This window comes from Schistocerca nitens, chromosome 1 (assembly GCF_023898315.1).
Source record: "Schistocerca nitens isolate TAMUIC-IGC-003100 chromosome 1, iqSchNite1.1, whole genome shotgun sequence".
NCBI classification, from domain to species: domain Eukaryota; kingdom Metazoa; phylum Arthropoda; class Insecta; order Orthoptera; family Acrididae; genus Schistocerca; species Schistocerca nitens.
The window spans coordinates 171,731,061-171,740,369 of record NC_064614.1 but is presented as its reverse complement, the minus strand read 5'-3'; positions in this window follow the sequence as shown (position 1 = coordinate 171,740,369).

The window sequence follows — 9,309 nt, the reverse complement described above, 5'->3', positions numbered from 1 at the left end:
TGACTTCCTCAGCCAGTTGGATGTATTTTTCAATTTTTTCTCCTGTTTTCTTCTGTATATTTGTTGTATTGGGTATGGATATTTCGATTAGTTGTGTTAATTTCTTCTCTTTATTGGTGAGTATGATGTCAGGTTTGTTATGTGGTGTTGTTTTATCTGTTATAATGGTTTGGTTCCAGAATAATTTGTATTCATCATTCTCCAGTACATTTTGTGGTGCATACTTGTATGTGGGAATGTGTTGTTTTATTAGTTTATGTTGTATGGCAAGTTGTTGATGTATTATTTTTGCTACATTGTCATGTGTTCTGGGGTATTCTGTATTTGCTAGTATTGTACATCCACTTGTGATGTGATCTACTGTTTCTGTTTGTTGTTTGCAAAGTCTGCATTTATATGTTGTGGTATTGGGATCTTTAATAATATGCTTGCTGTAATATCTGGTGTTTATTGTTTCATCCTGTATTGCAATCATGAATCCTTTCGTCTCACTGTATATATTGCCTTTTCTTAGCCATGTGTTGGATGCGTCTTGATCGATGTGTGGCTGTGTTAGATGATACGGGTGCTTGCCATGTAGTGTTTTCTTTTTCCAATTTACTTTCTTCGTATCTGTTGATGTTATGTGATCTAAAGGGTTGTAGAAGTGGTTATGAAATTGCAATGGTGTAGCCAATGTATTTATATGAGTGATTGCTTTGTGTATTTTGCTAGTTTCTGCTCGTTCTAGAAAGAATATTCTTCAATTGTCTACCTGTCTATAATGTAGGTTTTTTATGTCGATAAAGCCCCTTCCTCCTTCCTTTCTGCTTAATGTGAATCTTTCTGTTGCTGAATGTATGTGATGTATTCTATATTTGTGGCATTGTGATCGTGTTACTACATTTCACTACTCCAAATGAGTAGGTCAATATTGGTATAGCATAAGTATTTATAACTTTTGTCTTGTTTCTTGCTGTCAATTCTGTTTTCAGTATTTTTGTTAGTCTTTGTCTATATTTTTCTTTTAGTTCTTCTTTAATATTTGTATTATCTATTCCTATTATGTCTGTATCCTAGATATTTATAGGCATCTGTTTTTTTCCATCGCTTCTATGCAGTCGCTGTGGTTATCCAATATATAATCTTCTTGTTTAGTGTGTTTTCCCTTGACTATGTTATTTTTCTTACATTTGTCTGTTCCAAAAGCCATATTTATATAATTGCTGAATACGTCTGTTATCTTTAGTAATTGGTTGAGTTGTTGATTTATTGCTGCCAGTAGTTTTAGATCATCCATGTATTGCAAATGTGTGATTTTGTGTGGGTATGTTCCAGTAATATTGTATCCATAATTTGTATTATTTAGCATGTTGGATAGTGGGTTCAAAGCAAGGCAGAACCAGAAAGGACTTAATGAGTCTCCTTGGTTGGTTGGTTGGTTTGGGGAAGGAGACCAGACAGCGTGGTCATCGGTCTCACCAGTTTAGGGAAGGATGGGGAAGGAAGTCGGCCGTGCCCTTTCAGAGGAACCATCCCGGCATTTGCCTGGAGTGATTTAGGGCAATCACGGAAAACCTAAATCAGGATGGCCGGACGTGGGATTGAACCGTCGTCCTCCCGAATGCGAGTCCAGTGTCTAACCACTGCGCCACCCCGCTCGGTGTGTCTCCTTGGTATATTCGACACTTTATCTGTATTGGCTGTGATGTGATATTATTTGAATTTGTTTGGATATTAAGTGTGGTTTTCCAATTTTTCATTACTATGTTTAGGAACTGTATCAATTTGGGATCTACTTTGTATATTTCCAATATTTATAGTAACCATGAGTGGGGTACACTATCAAAAGCTTTTTGGTAATCAATGCATGCATAGTGTAGCGACCTTTGTTTGGTTTTAGCTTGATATGTCACCTCTGCATCTATTATCAGTTGCTCTTTACATCCTCGTGCTCCTTTGCAACAGCCTTTTTGTTCTTCATTTATAATTTTGTTCTGTGTTGTATGTGTCATTAATTTCTGTGTAATGACTGAAGTTAATATTTTGTATATTGTTGGTAGGCATGTTATGGGGCGATATTTTGCTGGGTTTGCTGTGTCTGCTTCATCTTTAGGTTTCAGATAAGTTATTCCATGTGTAAGTGTATCAGGGAATGTGTATGGGTCTGCAATGTAACTGTTAAATAATTTAGTTAAATGTGAATGTGTTGAGGTGAACTTCTTCAGCCAGAAATTTGCTATTTTATCTTTTCCAGGGGCTTTCCAATTGCGAGTAGAATTAATTGCTTGGGTGACTGCATGTTGCAAAATTATCACTTCAGGCATTTGTGGTATCATCTTGTATGCGTCTGTTTCTGCTTGTATCCACTGTGCATGCCTGTTATGCTGTACCGGGTTTGACCATATGTTGCTCCAGAAGTGTTCCATGTCTGCTATGTTTGGTGGATTGTCTATTTTAATGTGTGTGTTATCTATCGTCTGGTTAAATTTCTTTTGGTTTGTGTTGAATGTTTGGTTTTGTTTCCTTCTATTTTCACTTTTTTTGTATCTTCTGAGTCGTTTGGCCAATGCTTGTAATTTCTGCTTCTTTTCATCTAATTGCTCTATCGCTTCTTGTTGTGAGACTTTACCTAACCTTTTTCGTTTTTTGTCTGACATTTCATTTCTTATAAATAGTGTTAGCTGTCCGATGTCTTTTTCTCAGTTTTTCTATTCTGATCTGTAGCCTGTGTTGCCATGCTGGTTTGTGGGTTTCTTCTGTGTGTTGGTTGGTTCTGTGTGTTGATAGTTGTTTTGACTTGTGGGTTATTTGGTGGTCTATGCAAGATTTGTCTAATGTCTGTATTTGTGTCTTTGTATTCTATATATGTCAGCTGAAATTTTTCTTCTATATCTAACATGTGTGTCACTTCGTGTTCTATTTGTGCTTGTTCTCGTGGCTGTCTAAGGATTTTGTTTTCCTCTGATTGTTTAATTGATGTGTGTTCTTTGTTTGTTTGCTCTGGGATGTTTGAGTCCATTACTTATTTTCTTCTTCTTCTTCTGATTGCACATTATTTTGTTCCAGTATTTGTACTTGTTGTTTGATGTTTTCTAATTCTGACTGGGGTATCCTGTTATTTTTGATTATTACACGGATCTGATCAGCTAGTCATTGTTCTGTTAAAAATTTTAATTCTGGGTATCTGGTAATAAATCTTGTGTGTACTTGTGATCTGTATCCAGTTGTGTTGGTTCCTAAGTTTGTTGCTTGGTAATAACATGAAATGTTGGTTAACTTCATCTGACCATCTCATCCTCTGTCTTTGTTTTCCTTCTAGGGTGGTTGCAGGAAGCATTTCCTGCAAAACACCTCTATTTGGATTTAAATCATTTTCCGTGTGACTAGCAGTGTCATTGCCATTGTGGGCGGGCATAGGGTTCAAGCGTCGTCCCCGACCATGACGGCTCTTGTCCGAGGCTTCTTTAGTTCTGTCCTGAACCAACTAATCACACTAAAAGGGGGGGTTAGCCCTATTAGTGGTTTGTTCTTTTCGTCGCCTTTTACGACTGGCAGAACATACCAAAGACCTATTCTTTTCCCGGGCCTCCACGGGTATTATTATTATTATTATTATTATTTCTTTCTTTTCTCAGACGTTATGTTGTTATTACTATTATTATTACTGTGATGTAGAACACTTGATGTGTATGAAAAGGGAACAGTAGTTCCTGCTTTCTCCAAAACAAAGACTTCTCTTACCATGGTACTCACACTGACACTGCACAACAATCCATTGCTGTTGTATTCAATATATCTGTATTTGTACACTGTCAACATTGCACTTTTATGAGGACTGGCCTTTGTTTTGAAGTGAGTTGTTTAGTCCAAAAACATAGATTATGTTGTATCACAAACAATGTATTTGCAACTCACATTCTGTATCAGGGCACGATAATCTTGCGGCAAATATGTATCTCTCACCTCTTTTTTTTTTTCCTTCTCAATTACGCCTAAGGTCTGGTAATAGGGGAGGAAGATGTACCCAGGCTCTGGATACTGCTGTATTATTTTTTCAATTCTCTGAAGTCTTTTTACAAATGTGCACAGAAAATGAAAAATACCAACATTCTTATTCTGTGTCAAACAGTTAGCAGGAAAGACTGATGCTTTGTACAAAATGATTAAGTGTGAGAGCCACCTCATTTTGACACTTCCTAGCAACAGTTTCATCGTAAATACAAAAGAATTATTTGCCTGTCTTTCCAGAGCGAATACAAAAATATACAACCACAACTGCCTTTTATAAAATATATCTCCACTTGGTACTAATGGCTGTGGCAAAAACAAAAGAGGGCACTTCAATGTTTTCATTTTCCTTAGCCTGCTTTGTTTTCTCTTGAAGACCTCTGTAAAATTCCTCACTTTTCTGCGTATGCTCTCTAGTTCAGTCTTGAGTTTCTTGACAGCAGCAGAATCTTTTTCCCGCTTGATCTGATCATCCAAATGGTCACATCTGGCACATGTCAGTTTTTGGCACCCCGAAAGATTGGTTGTGGCACAGAGAAAATGACAGCAATAAAAATCATGCGACACTAATGGATGAAATTTTCTCCTTTCTGCATTTTTTCTTAGGCAGTTGCTTCATACTTTTCCATGTATAGTTTAAGCATTTTTGGCAAATTTAATTTTGGTGAGAAATAGCATTTCTTTCATGAATAGCTTGCTTTGGGGAAGCTAGTTATCTGGTCATAAGTAGTTTGTGGAATATCGTCAGGTACTTTATTTGGCCTACTGTGTTTCTCACAGCTGACCACAGGAAACAGGCTTGTGTCCTGTAAGTTTTTGATTATTCGTTGAGACCTTCCTTGATCCACACCACGCCTGAAACGGAAAGCCCTGTTACACACATTAACCTCGCAGTCACCTTGCTTTATCCTATACTTCCAAGTGAAATATCAATTTTGTCTACTGCTGGCTTTAGGCCTACGTCTTTGTATACAGTAATACTTATTAGTCTGCCTAAATATATATCCTGTTTCTCCCTCTTCTCTACTACGCTGTGTTTTAATATTATCTGCCACTTTGGTGAAATATTTCCCTTTGCACTTACAGTCAGGCCCTGTAAGATGTGCATCTATACCCACACCAGTTGGAGTTGAGTGTTGATGACTACATGCTCAGTGTCTTTTTTCACATATTCCTCTTCCATCATGCTTCCCTTCTGTGGCACTTCTTTCTTTTAGTAGAAGGCGTGATGTTGGGTGGGCTAGCATTTGACGTTCCTGGAACTGCTTTTATGGTGTCACCATCTTGACGATGAACACCGTGTATATCTTCTACTTCGCTGTCACTCCAAATTTAACGTATTTATCCCAACACTATGTTATGCACTGCTTACTGATCTAACACAACACAGTTCTATAGGAACTACATGTTGACCTTGTGCTGTCAACAGCTGTGCAATGCTGAGTGGTCAAATACTTTTAATGAAATAAAATAAATAAATAAATAAATAAATAAATAAATAAAATAAATTAAAAAAATAGTTACTTTTTTATTAATTGTTTTTGTTATTTTATCTTTCTTTCAGTCAGTACGAACTTTGTTGTAGAACCCCTTATTTACGTGTGGTAATAAAAATTCATTTAGACAGAATTAAGTACATTTAAAATTACGTGAACTTAGTCAACCATCTCATGCTGATAAATTCATATTAACTGATTAAGAATATTTAGTTGAGAATTAAATCCTTTACATAATTCGGCCTTGGCACACATTTTCTAAACGCAGTGTGTGTGTGTGTGTGTGTGTGTGTGTGTGTGTGTGTGTGTGTGTGTGTTTTTTTTTTTTTTGTTTTTTTTTTTTACTGAATAGCTATGGAACACAAGACTGTCTCTATTAGCAGAAAATGGTTAAATATTGCCAAGCCGATGTTTAATTATCATTGATAAAACACACTTCATTATACTTTTAAGTTATTTGAAAGAACCAACAAATTCAAAATTGTTAAGGCTTTCGTGGCCACTTGTTGACAAACTGCCTATTGGCTTCTGTCTCGGGTTCTTCGGCCGACGTTCATCTAATGATTTTTCTGACGTTTCGCCAGCACGAGTGGCTGGCATTGTCAAAGCTTCACCCTCCATTGCCGGTGGTGAACTGGAGGCGAGCTCGCGGCCGCAGACTATATGTACCTGGCGCGCCAACGTCCGAGGGCTTCTCCGCGGTCATTTCCGGTGCGGTTCTCCTCTTGCTACCTGCGACGGTCGTTCGCTGCAGTACGGGAAGCCAGGATCCGTTTACCTTAAGGCTTTCCTCTTTCTTGTTGAAACTGTTCGCGTGTTTTTGGATTTCTACAGCTTCTCTGAACAAGCGCGTGTGATAGTGCTTCTCTACAGCCAGAACTTCCGTGTCGGCGAATTTTATTACGTGGTCGGTCTCATTCAGTGCGTGCTCTGCCACGGCCGATTTCTCCACCTGCCCCAACCTGCAATGTCGCTTATGCTCTTTGATCCTGGTGTTAATGGATCGTCCAGTCATTCCGACATAAACTTTTCCGCATGTGCAAGGTATACGGTATATTCCCGACATTGCAAGTGGGTCTCTCTTCTCCTTCGCCGATCTAAGACACTCTTTGGTCTTCCTTGTCGGTTTGAAAATCGTCTTTACGCCGTGTTTGCGCAATATACGGCCGATTCTGTCCGTCACTCTGGGAATGTATGGCAGAAAGGCCGTACCCGACATTTCTTTTTCTGGTTCCTTACTTCGCAGAGTGTTTGGCTCTGTTACACTTCTAATGTAATTTGTGGAGTACCCATTGCTCCTCAGAACAGTTTCCAGGTGTTGCATTTCTCGTTTGAGGTGTTGAGGCTCACATATTCGTCCTGCTCTCGTTACGAGCGTACTAATCATGCCTCTTTTCTGGCTCGGGTGGTGGTTTGACAGTTTGTGCAGGTATCGGTCCGTGTGTGTCGGTTTTCGATACACGCTGTGTCCCAGGTTTTCGCCGTCCCTTGTGACCAGCACATCTAGAAATGGCAGTTTCCTGTCCTTTTCTACCTCCATGGTAAATGTTATGTTGGCATGGAGGCTGTTCAAGTGTCTCAGGAATTCACCGAGCTGTTCTTCACCATACAGAGAAACCTGCGCAACACAGAAGCCCTACCACCTCGGCTGTATGGATTACCCAAGATCCATAAGAACAACGTTCCACTGAGACCGATCGTTAGCGCTCCTGGCTCACCAACGTATAAACTAGCGAAACACTTGGCCTCTCTGCTCCAGCCACACGTGGGAAAGACCGACACATACATTAAGGACTCAGGACATTTCATTGAGAAGCTGAAGAAACTGAAACATGCACCAAACGACATCCTGGTCAGTTTTGATGTTGTTTCGTTATTTACGAAAGTGCCACTCAGCGACGCTCTGGAGCACATCGGTTCCATGTTCCCGCAAGACATCAAAAAGCTCTTCCATGCATGTCTCACCACGAGCTATTTCACGTGGAATGGCGATTTCTACGAACAGCTGGAAGGCGTCGCCATGGGTAGTCCTCTCAGTCCAGTGGTGGCAAACTTCTTCATGGAACAATTCGAAGCACAGGCACTGGACTCGGCGACTTGCAAACCTAAGGTGTGGTACAGGTACGTCAATGATACTTTCGTGGTGTGGAGCCATGGTGAAGAACAGCTCGGTGAATTCCTGAGACACTTGAACAGCCTCCATGCCAACATAACATTTACCATGATGGTAGAAAAGGACAGGAAACTGCCATTTCTAGATGTGCTGGTCACAAGGGACGGCGAAAACCTGGGACACAGCGTGTATCGAAAACAGACACACACGGACCGATACCTGCACAAACTGTCAAACCACCACCCGAGCCAGAAAAGAGGCATGATTAGTAAGCTCGTAACGAGAGCAGGACGAATATGTGAGCCTCAACACCTCAAACGAGAAATGCAACACCTGGAAACTGTTCTGATGAGCAATGGGTACTCCACAAATTACATTAGAAGTGTAACAGAGCCAAACACTCGGCGAAGTAAGGAACCAGAAAAAGAAATGTCGGGTACGGCCTTTCTGCCATACATTCCCAGAGTGACGGACAGAATCGGCCGTATATTGCGCAAACACGGCGTAAAGACGATTTTCAAACCGACAAGGAAGATCAAAGAGTGTCTTAGATCGGCGAAGGAGAAAAGAGACCCACTTGCAATGTCGGGAATATACCGTATACCTTGCACATGCGGAAAAGTTTATGTCGGAATGACTGGACGATCCATTAACACCAGGATCAAAGAGCATAAGCGACATTGCAGGTTGGGGCAGGTGGAGAAATCGGCCGTGGCAGAGCACGCACTGAATGAGACCGACCACGTAATAAAATTCGCCGACACGGAAGTTCTGGCTGTAGAGAAGCACTATCACACGCATTTGTTCAGAGAAGCTGTAGAAATCCAAAAACACGCGAACAGTTTCAACAAGAAAGAGGAAAGCCTTAAGGTAAACGGATCCTGGCTTCCCGTACTGCAGCGAACGACCGTCGCAGGTAGCAAGAGGAGAACCGCACCGGAAATGACCGCGGAGAAGCCCTCGGACGTTGGCGCGCCAGGTACATATAGTCTGCGGCCGCGAGCTCGCCTCCAGTTCACCACCGGCAATGGAGGGTGAAGCTTTGACAATGCCAGCCACTCGTGCTGGCGAAACGTCAGAAAAATCATTAGATGAACGTCGGCCGAAGAACCCGAGACAGAAGCCAATAGGCAGTTTGTCAACCAACAAATTGTTAAATTTCAACGTTAACTATCCGCCTATGAATGCACAAATGTGAAACTAGTAATAAATTCCATCAGTCTCAGGATCGCTGTAAAAGAAAAACATTTTCTTAATTCACTGCTAATTTTTATCTGCTCCCGATTTATGGGTTTGGTTAATTTTTCTTAGCGGAACAATTTTTTAAATGTGCCGCCACTGCAAATCGTTCGGTCGCAGCACAGCCCAGCAACACCGCTAAAAATTCTTTAAAGAAATATTATAGATGACATGGGCAAGCTAATTTACATTAGTAATACACACTTTTGATAAATTATAATGTATTTAGACCACAACAATAATTCAACTTACATTAGTTTGTAATTTCTCCTCTAATGGCGGCTAAATCTAGATACAGACAAAAGAAGTCTACCCATTCATAAAATGCTACGTCACAGGTTCCTCTCACTTTCAGCTCTCCAGGAAGACGACAAAGAAATACACACTACGTGGTGCTTTTTATACTACTGCTGACCATTAACATCTCTTTGTAATCTTACAACATTATTTTCCTCTGTGGCTGAATTTTAC